A 23,635-nucleotide genomic window follows, 5' to 3' on the forward strand; every position below is an offset into this window, starting at 1 on the left:
TTGTAAAAAGGTGTCAGTTTTGTTGCCAGATAGAAGGGTAAAAAAACAATTATCATATTTTTACTGGCAAATGAGGTTCCCATAGTGTAGATGCTTGCCCCGTGCTCTCATACTCTGATGGTGCATTGTCTTTGAGTTGTGCGCCTTTTGGCGTCATCTGGTCCAACCCATGTGAGACTAGGCTCTAAGGAAAGCTGTCTCGGGTGTGGACCAATCAACTTCAAGGACAGTGCACATTATCAGAGTTATGTCTTTTGTTTGTATTATGACTGCAGGTATTGCGGTCTATGCAAACATGACTCCTTGTAAAAAGGTGTCAGTTTTGTTGCCAGATAGAAGGGTAAAAAACCAATTATCATATTTTTACTGGCAAATGAGGTTCCCATAGTGTAGATGCTTGCCCCGAGCTCTCATACTCTGATGGTGCATTGTCTTTGAGTTGTGCGCCTTTTGGCGTCATCTGGTCCAACCCATGTGAGACTAGGCTCTAAGGAAAGCTGTCTCGGGTGTGGACCAATCAACTTCAAGGACAGTGCACATTATCAGAGTTATGTCTTTTGTTTGTATTATGACTGCAGGTATTGCGGTCTATGCAAACATGACGCCTTGTAAAAAGGTGTCAGTTTTGTTGCCAGATAGAAGGGTAAAAAACCAATTATCATATTTTTACTGGCAAATGAGGTTCCCATAGTGTAGATGCTTGACCCGAGCTCTCATACTCTGATGGTGCATTGTCTTTGAGTTGTGCGCCTTTTGGCGTCATCTGGTCCAACCCATGTGAGACTAGGCTCTAAGGAAAGCTGTCTCGGGTGTGGACCAATCAACTTCAAGGACAGTGCACATTTTCAGAGTTAAGTCTTTTGTTTGTATTATGACTGCAGGTATTGCGGTCTATGCAAACATGACTCCTTGTAAAAAGGTGTCAGTTTTGTTGCCAGATAGAAGGGTAAAAAACCAATTATCATATTTTTACTGGCAAATGAGGTTCCCATAGTGTAGATGCTTGCCCCGAGCTCTCATACTCTGATGGTGCATTGTCTTTGAGTTGTGCGCCTTTTGGCGTCATCTGGTCCAACCCATGTGAGACTAGGCTCTAAGGAAAGCTGTCTCGGGTGTGGACCAATCAACTTCAAGGACAGTGCACATTATCAGAGTTATGTCTTTTGTTTGTATTATGACTGCAGGTATTGCGGTCTATGCAAACATGACGCCTTGTAAAAAGGTGTCAGTTTTGTTGCCAGATAGAAGGGTAAAAAACCAATTATCATATTTTTACTGGCAAATGAGGTTCCCATAGTGTAGATGCTTGCCCCGAGCTCTCATACTCTGATGGTGCATTGTCTTTGAGTTGTGCGCCTTTTGACGTCATCTGGTCCAACCCATGTGAGACTAGGCTCTAAGGAAAGCTGTCTCGGGTGTGGACCAATCAACTTCAAGGACAGTGCACATTTTCAGAGTTAAGTCTTTTGTTTGTATTATGACTGCAGGTATTGCGGTCTATGCAAACATGACTCCTTGTAAAAAGGTGTCAGTTTTGTTGCCAGATAGAAGGGTAAAAAACCAATTATCATATTTTTACTGGCAAATGAGTTTCCCATAGTGTAGATGCTTGCCCCGAGCTCTCATACTCTGATGGTGCATTGTCTTTGAGTTGTGCGCCTTTTGGCGTCATCTGGTCCAACCCATGTGAGACTAGGCTCTAAGGAAAGCTGTCTCGGGTGTGGACCAATCAACTTCAAGGACAGTGCACATTATCAGAGTTATGTCTTTTGTTTGTATTATGACTGCAGGTATTGCGGTCTATGCAAACATGACTCCTTGTAAAAAGGTGTCAGTTTTGTTGCCAGATAGAAGGGTAAAAAACCAATTATCATATTTTTACTGGCAAATGAGGTTCCCATAGTGTAGATGCTTGCCCCGAGCTCTCATACTCTGATGGTGCATTGTCTTTGAGTTGTGCGCCTTTTGGCGTCATCTGGTCCAACCCATGTGAGACTAGGCTCTAAGGAAAGCTGTCTCGGGTGTGGACCAATCAACTTCAAGGACAGTGCACATTATCAGAGTTATGTCTTTTGTTTGTATTATGACTGCAGGTATTGCGGTCTATGCAAACATGACTCCTTGTAAAAAGGTGTCAGTTTTGTTGCCAGATAGAAGGGTAAAAAACCAATTATCATATTTTTACTGGCAAATGAGGTTCCCATAGTGTAGATGCTTGCCCCGAGCTCTCATACTCTGATGGTGCATTGTCTTTGAGTTGTGCGCCTTTTGGCGTCATCTGGTCCAACCCATGTGAGACTAGGCTCTAAGGAAAGCTGTCTCGGGTGTGGACCAATCAACTTCAAGGACAGTGCACATTATCAGAGTTATGTCTTTTGTTTGTATTATGACTGCAGGTATTGCGGTCTATGCAAACATGACTCCTTGTAAAAAGGTGTCAGTTTTGTTGCCAGATAGAAGGGTAAAAAACCAATTATCATATTTTTACTGGCAAATGAGGTTCCCATAGTGTAGATGCTTGCCCCGAGCTCTCATACTCTGATGATGCATTGTCTTTGAGTTGTGCGCCTTTTGGCGTCATCTGGTCCAACCCATGTGAGACTAGGCTCTAAGGAAAGCTGTCTCGGGTGTGGACCAATCAACTTCAAGGACAGTGCACATTATCAGAGTTAAGTCTTTTGTTTGTATTATGACTGCAGGTATCGCGGTCTATGCAAACATGACTCCTTGTAAAAAGGTGTCAGTTTTGTTGCCAGATAGAAGGGTAAAAAACCAATTATCATATTTTTACTGGCAAATGAGGTTCCCATAGTGTAGATGCTTGCCCCGAGCTCTCATACTCTGATGGTGCATTGTCTTTGAGTTGTGCGCCTTTTGGCGTCATCTGGTCCAACTCATGTGAGACTAGGCTCTAAGGAAAGCTGTCTCGGGTGTGGACCAATCAACTTCAAGGACAGTGCACATTATCAGAGTTAAGTCTTTTGTTTGTATTATGACTGCAGGCATTGCGGTCTATGCAAACATGACTCCTTGTAAAAAGGTGTCAGTTTTGTTGCCAGATAGAAGGGTAAAAAACCAATTATCATATTTTTACTGGCAAATGAGGTTCCCATAGTGTAGATGCTTGCCCCGAGCTCTCATACTCTGATGGTGCATTGTCTTTGAGTTGTGCGCCTTTTGGCGTCATCTAGTCCAACCCATGTGAGACTAGGCTCTAAGGAAAGCTGTCTCGGGTGTGGACCAATCAACTTCAAGGACAGTGCACATTATCAGAGTTATGTCTTTTGTTTGTATTATGACTGCAGGTATTGCGGTCTATGCAAACATGACTCCTTGTAAAAAGGTGTCAGTTTTGTTGCCAGATAGAAGGGTAAAAAACCAATTATCATATTTTTACTGGCAAATGAGGTTCCCATAGTGTAGATGCTTGCCCCGAGCTCTCATACTCTGATGGTGCATTGTCTTTGAATTGTGCGCCTTTTGGCGTCATCTGGTCCAACCCATGTGAGACTAGGCTCTAAGGAAAGCTGTCTCGGGTGTGGACCAATCAACTTCAAGGACAGTTCACATTATCAGAGTTAAGTCTTTTGTTTGTATTATGACTGCAGGTATTGCGGTCTATGCAAACATGACTCCTTGTAAAAAGGTGTCAGTTTTGTTGCCAGATAGAAGGGTAAAAAACCAATTATCATATTTTTACTGGCAAATGAGGTTCCCATAGTGTAGATGCTTGCCCCGAGCTCTCATACTCTGATGGTGCATTGTCTTTGAGTTGTGCGCCTTTTGGCGTCATCTGGTCCAACCCATGTGAGACTAGGCTCTAAGGAAAGCTGTCTCGGGTGTGGACCAATCAACTTCAAGGACAGTGCACATTATCAGAGTTATGTCTTTTGTTTGTATTATGACTGCAGGTATTGCGGTCTATGCAAACATGACTCCTTGTAAAAAGGTGTCAGTTTTGTTGCCAGATAGAAGGGTAAAAAACCAATTATCATATTTTTACTGGCAAATGAGGTTCCCATAGTGTAGATGCTTGCCCCGAGCTCTCATACTCTGATGGTGCATTGTCTTTGAGTTGTGCGCCTTTTGGCGTCATCTGGTCCAACCCATGTGAGACTAGGCTCTAAGGAAAGCTGTCTCGGGTGTGGACCAATCAACTTCAAGGACAGTGCACATTATCAGAGTTATGTCTTTTGTTTGTATTATGACTGCAGGTATTGCGGTCTATGCAAACATGACTCCTTGTAAAAAGGTGTCAGTTTTGTTGCCAGATAGAAGGGTAAAAAACCAATTATCATATTTTTACTGGCAAATGAGGTTCCCATAGTGTAGATGCTTGCCCCGAGCTCTCATACTCTGATGGTGCATTGTCTTTGAGTTGTGCGCCTTTTGGCGTCATCTGGTCCAACCCATGTGAGACTAGGCTCTAAGGAAAGCTGTCTCGGGTGTGGACCAATCAACTTCAAGGACAGTGCACATTATCAGAGTTATGTCTTTTGTTTGTATTATCACTGCAGGTATTGCGGTCTATGCAAACATGACTCCTTGTAAAAAGGTGTCAGTTTTGTTGCCAGATAGAAGGGTAAAAAAACAATTATCATATTTTTACTGGCAAATGAGGTTCCCATAGTGTAGATGCTTGCCCCGAGCTCTCATACTCTGATGGTGCATTGTCTTTGAGTTGTGCGCCTTTTGGCGTCATCTGGTCCAACCCATGTGAGACTAGGCTCTAAGGAAAGCTGTCTCGGGTGTGGACCAATCAACTTCAAGGACAGTGCACATTATCAGAGTTATGTCTTTTGTTTGTATTATGACTGCAGGTATTGCGGTCTATGCAAACATGACTCCTTGTAAAAAGGTGTCAGTTTTGTTGCCAGATAGAAGGGTAAAAAACCAATTATCATATTTTTACTGGCAAATGAGGTTCCCATAGTGTAGAAATAATCTCTAATACTAAATAAATAATCGCTTGAAATGAAGAAGGATTTATCTTTAAAAGTTCAGGCTTTTGAGTGCACCAGGTGATTTAACGTTTGGTGAAATTAACGTTATAAAAGGGAACAGCAAGTGATTTTAAATTGTAATAACAATGAGAGCCAGTGGCCAAAACATTTTAAAAAGTGTAGCTCTCCCCGACGGGGAATTGAACCCCGGTCTCCGGCGTGACAGGCGGGGATACTAACCACTATACTATCGAGGATTCGCTCAGAATGAGGCTGATTGTAGATTTACTGAAATTATAAGAAGTAGAAATGAACCCATATACTCGGCATATTACCGATTGAAATGAAGAGGGGTTTATCTTTAAAAGTTCAAGCTGGTTAGAGCAGCAGGTTACTTAACAATTGGTGAAAATCACGTGATTAAAGTCAAGAGCAAGTCCTTTTAAATTGTAATAACAATGAGAGCCAGTGGCCATTTTTTTAAAAAGAGTTGCTCTCCCCGACGGGGAATTGAACCCTGGTCTCCCGCGTTACATGTGGGGAACCTAACGACTTTACTATCGAGGACTCGGTCAGAGTGGGGCAGATTTGTGATTGACAGAAATTGCAACTAGGAATAATCTCTAATACTTAATAAATAATCGTTTGAAATGAAGAAGGAGTCATCTTTAAAAGTTCATGCTTTTGAGTGCAGCAGGTGACTTAACGTTTGGTGAAATTAACGTTATAAAAGGGAACAGCAAGTGATTTTAAATTGTAATAACAATGAGAGCCAGTGGCCATTTTTTAAAAAAAGAGTTGCTCTCCCCGACGGGGAATTGAACCCTGGTCTCCCGCGTTACATGTGGAAACCTAACGACTTTACTATCGAGGACTCAGTCAGAGTGTGGCTAATTCGTGATTGACAGCAATTATAAGAAAAAAAACTCATATTCTCAGTAAATAATAGCTTGAAATGAAGAAGAATTCATCTTTAAAAGTTCAGGCTTTTGAGTGCATCAGGTGACTCAACGTTTGGTGAAATTAACGTGATAAAAGGGGACAGCAAGTAATTTTAAATTGTAATAACAATGAGAGCCAACGGCTATTTTTTTAAAAAAGAGTTGCTCTCCCCGACGGGGAATTGAACCCTGGTCTCCCGCGTTACATGTGGAAACCTAACGACTTTACTATCGAGGACTCAGTCAAAGTGTGGCTAATTCGTGATTGACAGCAATTATAACAAAAACAACTCATATTCTCAGTAAATAATAGCTTGAAATGAAGAAGGATTAATCTTTAAAAGTTCAGGCTTTTGAGTGCAGCAGGTGACTCAGGTATGTGGATGACACTTTCGTCATTTGGCCACACGGCCTCCCAGCATTGAACCACTTCTTGGACCACATCAACTCCAGACATCCATCAATCAGATTCACCATGGAAGTGGAGAAAGATGGCAAACTACCATTCTTAGATATTCTGTTTGAGAGGAGACCTAATGGATCCTTGGGACATTCTGTCTACAGGAAAGCCACCCACACAGATTCCTACTTGAAACCAGATTCCCACCACCACCCATCTCAAAAGAATTCTCTCATCAAAACGCTATACCACAGAGCTCATGGCATTCCTGACCAACACCACCTGGCCAGTGAATTGAGACATGTACATCGGGCCCTCAGGATGAACGGATACTCTGAACGCACCATCCGACAAGCTGTTTCTCCCACCATACAGAAACAGCCACTTGAAACTCCGATCAAAACTGTCACGTTACCATACATAGCAGGCGTGACCAAAAAGATCTCCAAAATTCTAAACAAACACAAGATCCAAGTCCGATTCAGTACAGTACATAAAATCCGTGATCTAATTCCATCTGTGAAGGATGTCATCCCTGACTTGCAATACCCTGGAGTCTATAAAATGAGTTGCAACTGTGGTGACTGTTACATTGGGGAAACGAAACGTCATGTCTCTGATCGTGTTCGCGAGCACAAGTCAGATTTGAAACACGGCAGAACTGATTCTTCGGCCGTTGCCGATCATTGCTACAACTCGGTGGGCTCTCATGAGATTGTTTTCTCCGAGACTAAGGTGCTCTGCAAACCCTCTGGCTACCATCAAAGGTTTGTACACGAAGCTATTCAGATATACAAACACAGACATAATTTCAACCGTGATAATGGGTACAAACTTAGTAATCATTGGAAAGATGTTATCAACCATGCAAAAAAGACATAATTACACATTTTTGGACCATCTTATCTGACAGGCACTATTTTACTTTACTTTACCGAGTGTTAACATCCCCAGTGTTTAACAGTACTCTCTTTATTGTTCAGCCAGCACTGGTATAAACATGTGCATTTCGTTCTTTTCTATCATGTGTATCAACAGGTGCTTGTACTTACACATGTCCACGTACACTTGCACCCCACATTCTCTTTTGGCCTCCCCTCCCCCTCTCCGTCCAATACGTTGGCGTGTGCAGCAGTAGTTGCTTGCGCACAACCACGTCCACGCCGTTGACTCTCGTGTACCACGTCGTGCATTCTTTTGGCCCAGCCCCCCTCCCCATACGTTCTACGTAGCACTTCTTGCCTTATTTTAGCCCCGCCCCCCTCCCTCCCTCCCGATACGTTCCATTCATTGGCTACCACATTCTGATGAGCTCCCCCCCCTCTCCTCCCCCCTCAACTTGCTTTTTAGGGATTACATCTTGAATCCTTGCCTCACTTGATGCAGTAAATCTGGCTGTGACGGTCCCACCTGATGACGGAGACTTGTGTTGCCTCGGAAACGTCGTGATTTTTATTGTTTTATTTTTATTAATTTCATTTTTTACCTACGTGACTTTACCGAAAGAACTAAGAGTAGGTGACTCAACGTTTGGTGAAATTAACGTGATGAAAGGGAACAGCAAGTAATTTTAAATTGTAATAACAATTTAACACGTAGGCTGTATGGGCTACCAAAGATCCATAAAAAAAGCATCCGTTTACAACCCATAGTCAGTACAATTGGCTCTGCCACATATAAATTAGCAAAATATGTAACTAAACAAATACAGCCCTACATCGGTAGGACATCATCATTCATAAGAAATTCAGAACATCTTGTGAATATGATCAATGATATTAAACTTAACCCTAATGATATTTTGGTGAGTTTTGATGTGATTTCGATATTCACTAAGGTTCCAGTGAGCGAGTCGCTTAAATTACTTGATACACTGGTAAAGAATACAGATTTACCAAAAGATATTCCGAAACTCGCTGACCATTGTTTAAATAACACTTACTTCTTATGGAGAGGTGAATTCTTTAAACAAAGGGAGGGAGCAGCAATGGGCTCTCCTTTATCTCCTGCTATAGCAAATTTGTACATGGAAAACTTTGAAACCAGAGCACTTGCCTCGAGCACATTAAAACCATCCTTTTGGTTTAGATATGTGGATGACACTTTGGTTGTCTGGCCACATGGTAAAGATACACTTAACGATTTTCTAAATCATCTCAATGCACAAAACCCGGCCATTCAGTTCACCATGGAAATGGAGGTGAATAACACACTCCCGTTCCTGGATATTTTACTTGGACATGGCCTAAATGGTAAAATAACACACAGCGTTTACAGAAAGCAAACGCACACTGATGCCTATCTGAATGCGAAATCGCATCATCACCCAGCTCAGAAATCCTCTCTTATCAAGACGCTCATACATCGGGCTAAAACAGTGTCAGATGATGAAAGTCTAGTGAGAGAGATTAAACATGTTAAAGAAGCACTAAGACAGAATGGCTACAATAATGCTCAAATTAACAGAGCACTAAATGCCAAATCACGATCGCAAAGCAACACTGCTGAAAGCGATCAGATTATTAAAACAATAAAAATACCATTTATCTCAGGAGTAACTGACAAATTAGCCCGTGTTTTGCAAAAGCAAAACATTACAGTAAGATTTGGTACAGTACACAATATTCAACAACTAGTAACGTGCACTAAAGACGAATTACCTAAATTATCAACAGAAGGTGTATATCGGATTAATTGTGTATGTGGCAGATGCTATATTGGACAGACAGGGCGTAACGTTAGTGTAAGACTAAAAGAACACCAGAGAAATATTAAACTATCGCAAACACAACTGTCGGCAGTGGCAGAACATGCTTGCCAACAGGGACACTCAATTGATTTTGACAACGTTGAAGTGCTGTGTAAAACTAGTTACTACTGGCAAAGACTAATTAGAGAATCCATTGAGATTGAGAGAAACAGAAATAACTTTAATCGCTCAGACAGCTACAGGCTTAGTGCGGCCTGGAAGCGTATTATTAAATAAGATGCATTACAATTCCTTATAAGGGAAACAAGCACTAACTGATGATTAATGTAGCATAATCACAATAGAACACATTCCAAATGATTACTAATCTACAACTCGCATCGTAACAATAGCCTTATTACTAATCAAGTATATAATTACAATAACCCCCCCTCAAATCTTTGCACCTGATGAGTTAATGAGTTAATGATGACGTCACTCTGCTGCTGCTCTATATAAGAACGGGAGACACAGCAGAGCCTCACCATTCTGGCGAATTGCCCGATGATGCTGGATGCAATTACCAGCGAAACGTCGTACTCAAATTGTAAATGATGTGGTTTCACGCTTCAACACACCGGTGGGCTAAAGCAGTGAACTATTTGTCTTTTGTCAACGTGACACTTTTTTACTGATTGGCCGTGTCGGGTGGTGGAGGGTTACGACACATTTATAAATAACGCGATCTAAACCCAAAAATCGTTGATTATGTAATAACAATGAGAGCCAGTGGCCATTTTCTTTTTAAAAAGAGTTGCTCTCCCCGACGGAGAATTGAACCCCGGTCTCCCGCGTGACAGGCGGGGATACTAACCTCAATACTATCGAGGACTCGCTCAGAATCAGGCTGATTGTAGATTGACTGAAATTATAAGAAATAGAAATGAACCCATATACACGGCATATTACCGATTGAAATGAAGAGGGGTTTATCTTTAAAAGTTCAAGCTGGTTAGAGCAGCAGGTTACCTAACGATTAGGGAAAATCACGTGATTAAAGTCAAGAGCAAGTCCTTTCAAATAGTAATAACAATAAGGCGAGCCAGAGGCCAAAACATTTTTTAAAAGAGTAGTTCTCCCCGACGGGGAATTGAACCCTGGTCTCCCGCGTTCCATGTGGGGAAACTAACGACGTTACTATCGAGGACTCGGTCAGAGTGTGGCTAATTCGTGATTGACAGCAATTATAACAAATAAAAACTCATATTCTCAGCAGATAATAGCTTGAAATGAAGAAGGATTCATCTTTAAAAGTTCAGGCTTTTGAGTGCAGCAGGTGACTCAACGTTTGGTGTAATTAACGTGATAAAAGGGTACAGCAAGTAATTTTAAATTGTAATAACAATGAGAGCCAGCGGCTATTTTTTTAAAAAAGAGTTGCTCTCCCCGACGGGGAATTGAACCCTGGTCTCCCGCGTTACATGTGGAAACCTAACGACTTTACTATCGAGGACTCAGTCAGAGTGTGGCTAATTCGTGATTGACAGCAATTATAACAAAAAAACTCATATTCTCAGTAAATAATAGCTTGAAATGAAGACGAATTCATCTTTAAAAGTTCAGGCTTTTGAGTGCAGCAGGTGACTCAACGTTTGGTGAAATTAACGTGATAAAAGGGAACAGCAAGTGATTTTAAATTGTAATAACAATGAGAGCAAGTGGCCAAAAGATTTTAAAAAGTGTTGCTCTCCCCGAAGGGAAATTGAACCCCGGTCTCCCGCGTGACAGGCGGGGATACTAACCACTATACTATCGATGACTCGCTCAGAATGCGACTGATTCTAGATTGACTGATATTATGACAAGTAGAAATGAACCCATATTCTCGGCATATTACCGATTGAAATGAAGAGGGGTTTATCTTTAAAAGTTCAAGCTGGTTTGAGCAGCAGGTTACCTCACGATTAGGGAAAATCACGAGATTAAAGTCAAGAGCAATACCTTTCAAATAGTAATTACAATAAAGGAGAGCCAGAGGCCAAAACATTTTTTAAAAGAGTAGTTCTCCCCGACGGAGAATTGAACCCTGGTCTCCCGCGTTCCATGTGGGGAAACTAACGACGTTACTATCGATGGCTCGGTCAGAGTGGGGCTAATTCGTGATTGACAGCAAATATAACAAAAAAAATCTCATATTCTCAGTAAATAATAGCTTGAAATGAAGAAGGATTCATCTTTAAAAGTTCAGGCTTTTGAGTGCAGCAGGTGACTCAACGTTTGGTGAAATTAACGTGATAAAAGGGAACAGCAAGTAATTTTAAATTGTAATAACAATGAGAGCCAGTGGCCATTTTCTTCTTAAAAAGAGTTGCTCTCCCCGACGGGGAATTGAACCCCGGTCTCCCGCGTGACAAGCGGGGATACTAACCACAATACTATCGAGGACTCGCTCAGAATGAGGCAGATTGTAGATTGACTGAAATTATAAGAAGTAGAAATGAACCCATATACTCGGCATATTACCGATTGAAATGAAGAGGGGTTTATCTTTAAAAGTTCAAGCTGGTTAGAGCAGCAGGTTACTTCATAATTGGTGAAAATCACGTGATTAAAGTCAAGGGCAAGTCCTTTTAAATTGTAATAACAATGAGAGGCAGTGGCCATTCTTTTTAAAAAGAGTTTCTCTCCCCGACGTGGAATTGAACCCTGGTCTCCCGCGTTACATGTGGGGAACCTAACGACTTTACTATCGAGGACTCGTTCAGAGTGGGGCAGATTTGTGATTGACAGAAATTATAACTAGAAATAAACTCTAATACTCAATAAATAATTGTTTGAAATGAAGAAGGATTCATCTTTTAAAGTTCAGGCATTTAAGTGCAGCAGGTGATTCAACGTTTGGTGAAAATCACGTGATAAAAGTGAACAGCAAGTCATTTTAAATAGTAATAACAATGAGAGCCAGTGGCCAAAACATTTAAAGAAAGTGTAGCTCTCCCCGACGGGGAATTGAACCCCGGTCTCCCGCGTGACAGGCGGGGATACTAACCACTATACTACCGAGGACTCGCTCAGAATGAGGCTGATTGTAGATTGACTGATATTATAACAAGTAGAAATGAACCCATATTCTCGGCATATTACTGATTGAAATGAAGAGGGGTTTATCTTTAAAAGTTCAAGCTGGTTAGAGCAGCAGGTTACCTAACAATTGGTGAGAATCACGTGATTAAAGTCAAGAGCAAGTCCTTTCAAATTGTAATAACAATGAGAGCCAGTGGCCATTCTTTTTTAAAAGAGTTTCTCTCCCCGACGGGGAATTGAACCCTGCTCTCCCGCGTTACATGTGGGGAACCTAACGACTTTACTATCGAGGACTCGGTCAGAGTGGGGCAGATTTGTGATTGACAGAAATTATAACTAGAAATAAACTCTAATACTCAATAAATAATTGTTTGAAATGAAGAAGGATTCATCTTTAAAAGTTCAGGCTTTTAAGTGCAGCAGGTGACTCAACGTTTGGTGAAAATCACGTGATAAAAGTGAACAGCAAGTCATTTTAAATAGTAATAACAATGAGAGCCAGTGGCCAAAACATTTAAAAAAGTGCAGCTCTCCCCGACGGGGAATTGAACCCCGGTCTCCCGCGTGACAGGCGGGGATACTAACCACTATACTATCGAGGACTCGCTCAGAATGAGGCTGATTGTAGATTGACTGATATTATAAGAAGTAGAAATGAACCCATATACTCGACATATTACCGATTGAAATGAAGAGGGGTTTATCTTTAAAAGTTCAAGCTGGTTAGAGCAGCAGGTTACCTAACGATTAGGGAAAATCACGTGATTAAAGTCAAGAGCAAGTCCTTTCAAATAGTAATAACAATAAGGAGAGCCAGTGGCCAAAACTAGTTTTAAAGATTCATACTCTTAGTTCTTTCGGTAAAGTCACGTAGGTAAAAAATGTAATAAAAATTAATAAAAATAAAACAATAAAAATCACGACGTTTCGGAGGCAACACAAGCTTCCGTCTTCAGGTGAAACCGTTACAGCAAAATATCTGTACCTTATATAGTGGTTAAGGGGGAGGAGCCAGGAAGGGCAGCGGGGGAGGAGGAGTTGTGAAGTGGTCAATTACTGCTTTTCTTATACTGCTGGGTGGGTAAATGAATTAGATACGATTAAGTCGCTCTTTGTTATGCCGTTTGTGCGCAAGTCACTGTGGGATGAATGGACTCGTGGTCAGGGACGTGTTGCGCAAGTAACTGTGGATGTACATAATAGAAAAGGAGCGGAAATGCCCATGTTTATACCAGTGTTGGCTGACAATGAAGAGTACTGTTAAACGTTAGGGATGTTAACACTCGGTGAAGTAAAATAGTGCCTGTCAGATAAGATGGTCCAAAAGTGTGTAATTAAATCTTTTTTGCATGGTTGATAACATCTTTCCAATGATTACTAAGTTTGTACCCATCATCACGGTTAAAATTATGTCTGTGTTTGTATATCTGAAAGGCTTCGTGTACAAACCTTTGATGGTAGCCAGAAGGCTTGCAGAGCACCTTAGTTGGTGACTGTTACATTGGGGAAACGAAACGTCATGTCTCTGATCGTGTCCGCGAGCACAAGTCAGATTTGAAACACGGCAAAATTGAGTCGTCCGCCGTTGCCGATCATTGCTACAACTCGGTGGGCTCTCATGAGATTGTTTTCTCCGAAAATGTAACCCTCCGTTTACCCGTTAAACATCATAGACCATAAAGGAGCAGCAGGAGCAGGAAACAGGGTAGACTTGGGCCTGTATTGCAGCGCCACGTTTTATTATTATACCCTGCCTTCCCCCTCGCCTCCCAAACTGCAGTTATTTGGTGTCTCCTCCTCCCTATCTCCTCCACTGGTGCCCCTGACGTCCCAGAGCAGGCCCAACACGGTAATTGCCGTGTCAGCAGCCTGAGTCTCCTCGCTCCCCCTCGAGCCTAATGGCGGAGCAAGTACCGGGGAAGTAGGCTCTCCGTACACACCAAGACCTGAGGAAACGGATAGGGACGTCCTTCAGCTCATCCAAGAACTTCACTCTAAATTGGGAGAAAATACTTGCATCCTATTCTCCTTCAATGAAAAGTTCGATCGGATGAATGAACGGGTGGAGAAGCAGGAGGTGCATATCATGGCCTTGCAGGTCATGATAAACAATTTGGTGGACAGTGAAAATAGGATTGGGGAGACCAACTCCAGACTCCAGGCTCTGAAAGAAGCTTTGAATGAGTTAGAGACTAAAAACATGGAAAGCCAATTGAAGATATTCGGAGTTCCGGTAGGGGTGCAGGGCAAAGCAAGGAATGGGGTACTCAAGAAAGTTCGGAAGCATCTCCCAGCTGCAGCTTCTATAAGGACCTGTACCGGTCGGATCTTCCATCAAGCTCCGACGGAGAGAAATTCTTACCTGAGACTCCCCTACCCCATATCCACCCGGATTGGAGGTAAGCTATGGATGCCCCGATCGAGCTCCCTGAACTCCTGGAGGCCCGGGGTTCCTCCCCCGCATGTAAAGCCCCAGGCCCTGACGGCTTCCTATTGGAGTTCTACAGAAGCTTGGGCCCCCTGATCCTAACACACCTCCTTAACACTTAAAATTAGTCTGTTAGACGAGGGAAACTCCCAGACCCCATGGAAGAGGTGACTATCACCGTTATACACAAATCAGGAACCCCGCACAACAGACCAAGAGCTATAGGCCCATTTCTCTCTTGAATACGGACTATAAGCTGTATGCTAAAACCCTGGTGTGGCGCCTTGAGAAAGCCCTTCCGGAGGTCATCGTCCCTGCCCAGACGGGGTTCGTTGATGGCAGGGATCCCTCAGACAACATCCGAAGCCTGGTCAACTCGGTTAATATTGTCTCCAGATCAAGCACGAAAGCGTACGCCATTGCACTAGACGGGGAGAAGGCTTTCGATGGGGTAGAATGGGAGTTTCTTTCTGGCACCATGCAGAGGCTACCCTTTCCCTCCCTGGTTCATCGAAATGTGCAGACTCTATGCTCATCTGACTGCTACATTTACTACTAATGGGTTTGTCTCAGAAAGGTTCCCCCTCATGAGACAGGGATGCCCCCTACCCCCCCCCCCTCGTTGCAATTGAGCATCTGGCAGCCAGGATAAAAAGTAGCCAGGATATATTAGGTATACGCTACGGGCAAGTTGAAAATAAAGTCAAGGTTGATGTTCTGCTTACCATCACAAAACTGGACACCTCAATACCTGCCCTCCTCAAACTAAGTGCGGAGTACGGTGCAGTCTCAGGCTATAAACTCAACGTCACAAAGTCAGAAATCACGCCTCTGTCCCCGATTTCGGGAAGACGTCCGCCAAACGTCTCCCCCTTCAGATGGTGCCTCTCCCAAATCAAGTACCTTGGGGTGAATATCACTTCAAACCTAAACAGAAATTCCCTCCCACCCCCCTTCTTCTGGAGATTGAGGCCTCCCTAGCTGTTTGGTATATCCCGCTATCTCCCCCCAATTGGGTCCACTAAATCAAAATGATGACCCTTCCAATGGCCCCCTACCATCTCAATATGATCCCGACAAAGATACCTCACAAATTATTCAATAAGCTCCGTTCCTTGATATCCTCCTTTGTCTGGGTCATAAGGTAGCCAGGATCGACAACCATACCTTAACCATATCCCCGGACTGGCCTAGGTGACCCCTGGATATCATCTAAAAAGAAAATTCACACCTTCTGGGACTGTCCCAGCATCATAAAATAACCGATCTGTACAACATGATGTCTGGAACCGATATATTACCTAGCATTGAACCTTCCCTCCTGGGCCTTAAACTCCAAGATATGCCCAGGCACCAACACATCCTTTTCCAAACATTTAAGATTTTGGTAAGAAAGACCACCCTGAGCTCTGGGGATATTCATTCACCCTCTGGCATAACTCCCTATTCACCCTATCAGCTTTAGAACACCTAAGTCTGAAACTGAGGAATAGGGAAGGGAAGTTCACCCAGATATAATGGGCCACCTCATGATTGGCACTCCAGAGACCCTGAGTTTACTTTATTAAACTTGAATTGAGACCGACTCCCCCCCTCTTCCCCAAAGAAAAGGGATATGAGGCACTTCCCACATAATGATACGGTCCTACACATCTGCATTGGTTGTCTGTCCGAGCCGCCTATCCCGCTATGCACCACTCACCTGTCGCAAAAGTTGTACACCCCCGCCGCCCCACCTGATGTGGTTGGATTAATTAAAAAAATGTACAAAAAAAACTTTACACTCTCACACACTGGCAAGAACAAGGTGGTGGCATGGCCAGAACCATACCTGGCCTCCTTCATTTGCTCAGTCCTGATGCTTCCTCACTTCAAGTAATTGAGGATCAATAAACATAGCAGAGGCCCACAATAAGTTCAGCTTTCACTTATCAATAATGTTTGCTGTCAGCAAAAATCAAACTATAATTGTTGGGATCAATGCCGTGAAATAACTGCGCCACCGCTCCCCACATAGATACACTTACATACATATACATTTCATATGGTTCAGTAACAGATTATATAAACAAAACCGCCACCACTAATTGGAAGTAACGTTTAACACGTAGGCTTTCGCGACCAATATTATCCATAAGAAGTTTGTTTTGGGTTAGATTGTGTAAATATAAATGTGCTGTTAAACCCGAGACCACCCGACACAGCCAATTAGTAAGGTTTGTCACGAAAACAAAAGGTGCCAATTAGTTACAGGTTCATCACACCGGTGCATTGGAGAGTAAACCCACTACATTTAAAATTTGATTACGACATTTCGCTGGTGATTACAACCAGCCTAATCAGGCGACAGCTAGAATTGTGAATAAATCCTCCTGTTTCGGTCTCAAATAGAGAGAATAAATGTAATATCATTACTGTGAGCCAATCAGGTTCGAAGACCAGAGGGGAGTTAATGTAATCATATCAATTGCAATGAATGTCTATAATTAGTTGAGTTCTGCACAGTTGATTAACATGCATTATGTGCATTATATATATGTAGGGGTTTACGGAGAGCGGAGACGAATCGTAGAGGCAACGCGTTTATTCAATAACGCTAACAGCACAGCCACAGTCTTTCACAAGGGCAACGGCCATTCCTGACTATTGCCTGGGCAGGTACGGCCTCCGGACTAGTGTGCCCTATCACGGGGCTACGGGTTCTCAGTCCTCCGGCTACGAGTGACCTAGGGGAGGCTACACTGACCCGACCCAGCCAAGGTACGAGTCCCGACCACTGGCCCACTCGGACGCGGCCCTTACAAGGACGTCGGACTGGGGGTACCCAGGGTCTCACCACTGGCCCACAGAGTCCCGGCCCTTACAAGGGCAGCGGGGCTAGGGGTGCCAGGGTTCTAAGCTAGCTGGTATTCTGGCTTCGGACTTGGACTGGCCCCGGACCCGTCCAGAGGTCCGGCTTTTATACACCTCCCAGGTGTCATTCCTTGGCAACGCCTCCCTTCCTGAGAGTTGCAGGGGGGGGGGTCTCGGGGGATTCTAGGACACCCCGCAGCCCCCTCCTGCTTTGGGGCTGGGGAATGTAGTGACCCACATGCCGGTGCAAGGTACTGCCCCTGATGGGCCCCGTCTGCTACTGCAGGTAAGTGCACGCAGCCCATTTACAGTGCAACATTATGTTTACCGGAATTGCAGAGGAAATGCAGTACCTATTATTGGCTGCTCACAATCACAATGGACGTACTGTGACCTATATAGGCATGCAATTAAGTAACGTCATCACAGTGGCCATGCCATGACAAGTGGAATTTGAGGTCATGTTAGTGTGGAACATTTGCTAGCAGGTCATGGGAATGATCCAAATGTCAAGGGATGATTGACTGAGATGACTGGCAGATGCACCACGTGCTCCCTACTGTGCCAACTTTTCTGCGCTTTCGCTCCACCCATCGATGTGAGCGTTACTCCTCCGACCTCATTGTTGTTGCTAGACTACTGCCTCCAACTGCTGTGCAGCATTCCTCATGAGCCTCCTCTACAGAAGCCGATCTTGGGATTCCTGGTCTCAGTCATTGGCAAGTCCGATCACCTTCACATCCTCGAACCTCTTCTTTAGCCCATGCCATGCCCATTTAGCCCCTACCATCTGGACTAACTAAAGCTGGTGAGCATGCGGTATTTGGGAATGCGGGATTCATGACCCAACGCTGGCTTGCCTGCCAAAGAAGCATACAGATTATATTCTCGACTGATATCTGAGGGATCTGTTATCTTTTAATACAATCGAATCTGGTTCAATAGAAAGGTCATAGGCAGGCCAGCCTTAATTGTATAAGCCAACACAGATGTTCCTTTAAATGAGTTAATATTTCACATCCACAGAGAAAGGGGTAATATTTTTGGTCAAGAAGACTTAGAGCTTTGTATGGAGCAACAGTCCTGGCAGCTTCCACACCGTGCTACAAATAATTATGTTCGACTAATTTAAGTGAGACGTTGGCTGCCAAAACAAAATTGTCATAACCACAGTAACTAGGTATGGGAGTTCCTCCATTACCTGTAGAACTGCCTGATTACTCAAAGAGAGTTGAGCAGGTGGAGTGTTGGATAACATGAAATACATAGGGAGGTGCTTTATTTTTGTGGAACATATGCAAGGCCCCATCTTGTGATGAGATTCTCCAGGTAAAGATCAAGAGTCCCAAATTCCATCTCATACATAACATTGTTGACCACCAGGGTACGATCCCTTGACTACAACTAGGCATCGGTTTGCAACCCATTGTAACTGTACCAAATGCCTTTGCAGGGCCATTGTGAACTTCTCAAGCTACACAATTATTGAACATCCTATTTAATGTATGGGACCAGAGAGAATTCCTGTCACATGCCAAGTTTAACAGTAAATGGTTCCAACTGCTGGTCACGCAGCTTTAGCCGGGTCAGTTCAAAATCATAAAATTCCTTAACGAATGTGAGCAGAAGGGCAGGGACATCGAAAACAAATAGCAACCTAAAGCTCTTTATGGTAATGTAGGCCTTTATTACATTAATAAAGCAGAGATCTAGTTTCGGCTGAAAATCGATAGATCTGTGCTGTAGCAGACGGACAGAAAATACAGGAGACTGCTTGAATATCGCACGGGTTACATTCTTGGAAAGTGCTACGAAAGCCAAAACCACAATATTCAATACTTAATCCTTAGCTAAATAATGGGGTCAGGTAAACGGCCACCAAAATAAACACATCACAATTGAAATACGTATTGCACTGTATGCCAAACAAACTAAATACAGTAATTGAAATACACACGTAGTAACCCTAAAAAACATTCCAAGACAATAAATAGTATAAATACTGAATACGGTCCTTCCAATGATGATGTTTGTGCGTGAGTGGGGAGCGATAGTACAACGGTTAGTGTGCTGTACTATGAATTTGGCGTCTTGAGTTGTAATCCCGCTCACGCCCAACACCAATGACTGAATCGGCCCTGGGTCTTCCCTGGTGTAATGTGTAAACATGTGTAGTGAGTTCCAGGGAGACTGATGACGGAGTCGAGGCACACTCTTTTATTAAACTCAAGGACAGTACAATACTTGAAGGGGTAACGGCCCCTTCACCCGTACTAGATGGGAAACCACCCCTAGCACTAATTCCCCTGTCCTGTTCTCATTCCTCCTCTAATAGTGCTACGGGAGGCTGTCTGATCCGGCCCTGGTAAGCACGGATCCCGGCACTCAGCTAAGCCGGCCTTGCTCTTACAAAAGCAGAGGTCCGGAAGCTCTTGGGGCCGCGCCGCTGGCTTGCCCAGCTCGGCCCTGACAAGGGCAGCGAGACAGGGGAGTCCCAGGGCCTATTCTGCCAGTCTTCAGACTTCACTGGTAAGCTTCTTCCACACTGGCCCCGAGCTCTCTGGCTCCCCGCCTTTTATAGGGATTCCCTCCGAGGGGCGGGGTTATGGGGGATCACAGAGCCCCCATGGCCCCCAGTGGTTAACGGATGCGGACGTGGGTGTAGACACCCGTGTGTGGGTGCAGACACCCTTGTGTTTTCTGTCCGCCTTTCTCCCCGTAATAACCCCTACATCACCCCCCCCCCCCCTTGTACAGCCCGCAGCCGTCCCGGATGCAACAAACCCCTCAAAAACCAACAATAAAGACTTAACACAGTCAACATGTGTGTGCCCCGTAACAATAACAATAACAAGAGTAACAACAACCGACGGTCCCCTATAAATACCCCAGCCCCAACATGCAACATATGTACAGAGTGTGGTTCCCCACCCCCACCCAACAAAAAAAATTAAAAAAAGGTGAGCGAGCCCTCCAGCAGCGGAACACGCACGGGAAGCAACTCACAACAACCGGCGCGTCTAGGCGCGTGTCCGTGCAGCGGGCCCGTCACAAGGGCCCGACCCGGTAGGGCCGGCGGCCGGTGTTGAAAATGCAGGTGCACGGCCCTCCGGCTTCTCGGACGAGCCAGCGCCGACCCCCTCGGGGGAGGCTGGCGGCCAAGAGGGCGTCAGTCCTTGGGCCCCTGAAGACGGAACAGTTAGCAGCGGATCAGAGGCTGGCAGCGACCCCGCCCTCCAGGAGTCAGTGGACCCCCCACATGTTCGGCCATAGTCATGAGAAGAAGCATGTGGCGCAAAGAACGGCTTCAACCGTGAAGGGTGTACGAACCACCGACGCTTCCCCCATTTAATGCGAACACATTGGGGCCGCATAACCTGCACAATTTCCACGGGGCCCCTCCATGGTCGTAACAACTTAGACGAGGTTGCCAATGGCACCTGGGGGCAGTGTAGCCATGCTCTGTCGCCCGGGTGCCATTCGTGCGTGTGTGACCGGCGCGATCGCAACCTTTCATTCGCCTTCTGGCGAGAGTCAGAGTTTTGCATAGCCGCCTCCCGTGCCTCAGCCAACTTGAGGATATTAAATTTAACATGGTCCGCCAACTTGGTCTAAGCGTGTGGTGTGACAATTTTCAGCTGGGTCGCGAAAGGCGGGTCAACTTCGCGGCCATACATTAAAAAAATGGCGAGAATCCGGTCGCCGCGAGAGGAGCCATCCTGTAAGGTGCCAGAACTCCCGGGATCTGAAGGTCCCAATCGGTTTGGGACTCAGATACCTCGTGGGACAGCATGGACGTAAGAGTCCTATGCAGGCGTTCTACCATCCCATCCGTTTGTGGGTGGTAAGGGGAAGTACGAATTTTCTTCGTACCAAGAAGCTCACACACCTCATGTAAAAGGGAACTAGTGAAATTCTTTCCCTGATAGGTCAACAACCGTTCCGGAGCGCCCTTGTCGAGGACATAGCCCTGGACAAAAGCCTCCGCAATGGCTGCTGCCGACTGGTTGGCGAGGGGCCAAGCCATAGGCCATCGCGTGAAATATTCCACGCCAACCAGTAGGTACTTATTACCCCTAGGCGTGGAGGGAAACGGCCCCAAAATATCAAGAGCGACAAGCTCATTAACCCGGGTGACCGAAATAGACTGGAGCGGTGGGCTGGCTCCCCTTGCTGGCGGCTTCCGTTGAGCACACTGGGTACAGACTGCAACAGATCGTCCACATCCCTTGCCATGCCCGGCCAAAAGAAATTAAGCTGGAGCATGGCAAGGGTTTTGTGGGTGCCCAGGTGCAGGAGCCGCTCATGAGCAGCCCATACAGCCCTACCCCTCAACGTGGAAGGCACCACCAGCCTGTGGCGGCGGATCGTTCCGTCCCAATGCATGAGGAGGCCCTGGCACAACCCCCATGAGTCAACGCCTGACGTCCCCTGATCGGATCCTTCCACGCGACGCCGCAGCGCCAGGATGGACGTATCCTCCATTTGGAGGCGCCCCCACTCCACACCTGACAAGCCCTGTAGGGAATCCTTCCCTCCCATATCAATAGGGCCAACGCCCGAAGGAGCCTCAACGGCGGCCGCAAGGACCCGATCATGGCCGTCGCTCGCCGATTTGCAACGCCCCGAGCCCAAGAAACAAGTGCAATCCGAAGTGACCGGCAGGCGCGACAGGGCATCGGCATTAGTGTGGCGAATCCCCTTGCGATGTTGTTTCGAAATCGAAATCCTGAATGATCTCCAGCCATCGGGACAACTGCCCCGATGGCTGGTGAATACGCAGGGCATATTGCAATGCCGCATGATCTGTACGGACGGTGAAATGCCGGCCGTACAGATATGGCTGGTACTGTTAAATAAAGAAAACAATAGCCAACAGTTCACGGCAGGTGACGCAGTATCTTTGCTCGGCAGGAGACAATACTCTACTACCGTAAGCCACAACGCGCTTCACGCCACCCACAACTTGGGAAAGCACGCCCCCAATCCCCGTGTTGCTCGCGTCCGTGTCGAGCACGAAAGGTAGAAACAAATCGGGGTAACTCAACGGCGGGGCCCCCACCAAGGCGTCACGAAGAGAGTTAAAGGCGGCCTCCTCTTCCGGCCCCCAATGAAATTTCACCCCCTTTGCCGTTAAGGCATGTAACGGCTTAGCGATGGAAGCGAACTCCGCGACAAACCGCCGGTAATATGAAGCAAAACCGATGAAGCTCCTAACCTCCCCCACCGAGGTGGGAGTCGGCCAGGAGCTGACACAACGCGTTTTGGCGGGATCGGTTGAGATACCTGACCGTCCGACGATGTGACCCAAATATCTTACAGATTCGCGTAGCAAATGGCACTTTTGTGGTTTGAATTTCAAATTAGCTGCGCATTTTGAGAAAGACGGCCCGAAGCCTATCAAGATGTTCCTCGAATGTCTTACTAAATATGATCACGTCGTCTAGGTAAATCAAACATACCTCCCATTGCAAGCCAGCGAGAACCAATTCCATCAGGCACTGGAACATTGCGGTAGTGGAGTGGAGCCCCATAGGCAACCGATTGAATTGGAAGAGGCCGTGCGGCATTCGAAATGCCGTTTTGGGCTTCGATTCGTCATCCAAAGGAAGTTGCCAAAACCCTGACAGCAAATCCAAGGTGGAGAAGAATCGTGATCCAGCTAGGGCATCCAGAGATTCGTCCATTTGAGGAAGCGGGTAAGCATCGGCCACCGAGATTTTATTCAACCGCCGAAAATCAACGCAAAACCTTAGGGACCCATCGTGCTTTTTAACCAATACTATTGGTGCACCCCAAGGGCTGGTCGAGGGAGAAATAATGTCAGAAGCCAACATGTCATCTACAGCCGATTTGACATGATCCTTTTCGGCGGGACTTAACCGAAAATGATTTTGGCGGATAGGAGCGTTGTCACCGGTGTCAATATGGTGGCGCAGCAATTTTGTACATCCGATATCATATTTGTGCTTACTAAAGACGTCGGAAAATTATCGCAAAAGGGTACGCAATTTAGCACGTTGTGAGTCGGATAGGTCAGGTGTCTCAGCACAAAGCGCCTCCAGCCAACCCTCATCATGGTCTGACTGCAGTCGCGGCTGAGAAGCGGTGGCCACCTGGCCAATGATCGGCGTTTCCGCAGGTACCGGAATCGCATGTGCGAACACGGTTCCCTGGGAAACCACCGCCGTCCGTGTCCCGACATTGAGGACCGCGATAAACGGGTCCTCATCCCCTTTAACAATAGTCTGGGCCGTCACCAAACACCCCAGCCCTAGACGGCCCCAGCAAAATGCC

General features: G+C 45.3%; 2 non-coding genes across 2 annotated transcripts; both read right to left on the reverse strand.

Moving 5' to 3' along the window:
* Positions 1–11,967: 11,967 nt before the first annotated feature.
* On the reverse strand, positions 11,968–12,039 carry TRNAD-GUC (transfer RNA aspartic acid (anticodon GUC)). Its single transcript has one exon. It is a non-coding gene; the product is annotated as a tRNA-Asp (tRNA).
* Positions 12,040–12,587: 548 nt separating this feature from the next.
* On the reverse strand, positions 12,588–12,659 carry TRNAD-GUC (transfer RNA aspartic acid (anticodon GUC)). Its single transcript has one exon. It is a non-coding gene; the product is annotated as a tRNA-Asp (tRNA).
* Positions 12,660–23,635: the final 10,976 nt, after the last annotated feature.

The sequence above is a fragment of the Lampetra fluviatilis genome, chromosome 66 (genome assembly GCF_964198595.1).
Source record: "Lampetra fluviatilis chromosome 66, kcLamFluv1.1, whole genome shotgun sequence".
NCBI lineage: Eukaryota > Metazoa > Chordata > Hyperoartia > Petromyzontiformes > Petromyzontidae > Lampetra > Lampetra fluviatilis.